This window comes from Mobula birostris, chromosome 7, assembly GCF_030028105.1.
Source record: "Mobula birostris isolate sMobBir1 chromosome 7, sMobBir1.hap1, whole genome shotgun sequence".
NCBI classification, from domain to species: Eukaryota; Metazoa; Chordata; class Chondrichthyes; order Myliobatiformes; family Myliobatidae; genus Mobula; species Mobula birostris.
Genome location: NC_092376.1, coordinates 150,178,924 through 150,180,247, shown reverse-complemented (window position 1 = coordinate 150,180,247; position 1,324 = coordinate 150,178,924). Strand labels below are relative to the sequence as shown.

The window sequence follows — 1,324 nt, the reverse complement described above, 5'->3', positions numbered from 1 at the left end:
TGTGGCTAAGGAGCTGGTGAAGGAGGAAGGGCTTAAGATTTTTGGATCATTGGGCTCTCTTCCAGGGAAGGTGGGACCTGTACAGAAGAGATTGGTTGCACCAGACTGGAGAGGGACTAATATCCTAGCGGGAAGGTTTGTTAATGCTGCATTGTGAGGTTTTAACTAGAGTTGCAGGGAGATGGAAACTAAAGTTCCAGTATGGTTAGTTGAGAGGTTGTGGAGGAAGATGCTGATAAGACCCCACAGTTAGGAATCAAGAGGTTGAGCATGGTGCAACTAGTGTCCTGAGTTGTCTATATTTACATACAAACAAGAACTATCGTAGGAAAGGCGGATAGCTGAAGATGAGGTAGCTGCTTTACAAACAGTGGCAATGTGTAGTGAGGAGGGGCTGTTGATAGGGCAAAACTGAAATCAGCAGGATGAGTTGCAATGTAAAAGGTGGACAAAATTGAAAGAGGTGAATACATGACTGAAGGTTTTGTATCTGAATGCATGCAGTATACATAACAAGATATGTGAACTTGCAGCACCATTGCAGATTGGCAGGTATGATGTTGTAGACATCACTGAACTATGGCTGAAAGATGATAGCTGGGAGCTTAATGTCCAAGGATACAAATTGTAAGGAAAGAATAAGCAGGAAGGCAGGGGTGGGGGATATTGGATTAGATTCAACTTTATTGTCATTGTGCCGAGTACAGATACAAAGCCAATGGAACGCAGTTAATAAAGTCAGCGCCCGAACAGGGACTTGAACCCTGGACCCTCAGATTAAAAGTCTGATGCTCTACCAACTGAGCTATCCGGGCTCTGCTCTGTATTGCTCTGTTGGTAAAAAATAAAATAAAATCATTAGTAAGACATAGGGTCAGAAGGTGTTGAATCATTGTGCATTGAGCTAAGGAACTGCAGGGGTAAAAAGACTGATGTCAATTGTATGCAGACCCCAAACAGTAGTCTGTGGCCTAGAAATTACAACAGGAAATAGAAAACGCTGGCCAAAAGGGCAATGTTACAATAGTCATGGAAGACTTCAGTATGCAGGTAGATTGGGAAAATCAGGTTGGTGCTGGATTACAGGAAGGGAAATTTCTAGTGTGCCTACAAGATGGCTTTTTTAGAGCAGCTTGTGGTTGAGCCCATTTGAGAATCAACTGTTCTGGATTAGGTGCTGTACAATGAAACAGAATTGATTAGAGAGCATTAGGTAAAAGAACCCTTAGGGGCATGTGATCATAAGGTGATCAAATACACCCTGAAATTTGGGAAGGAGAAGCTAAAGTCAGATGTATCAGTATTACAGTGGAGTAAAGGGAAT

At 42.5% G+C, this 1,324-nt stretch overlaps 1 non-coding gene across 1 annotated transcript; it reads right to left on the bottom strand.

Annotated features, from left to right (window-relative positions):
- Positions 1–742: 742 nt before the first annotated feature.
- On the bottom strand, positions 743–815 carry trnak-uuu (transfer RNA lysine (anticodon UUU)). The gene has a single exon. It is a non-coding gene; the product is annotated as a tRNA-Lys (tRNA).
- Positions 816–1,324: the final 509 nt, after the last annotated feature.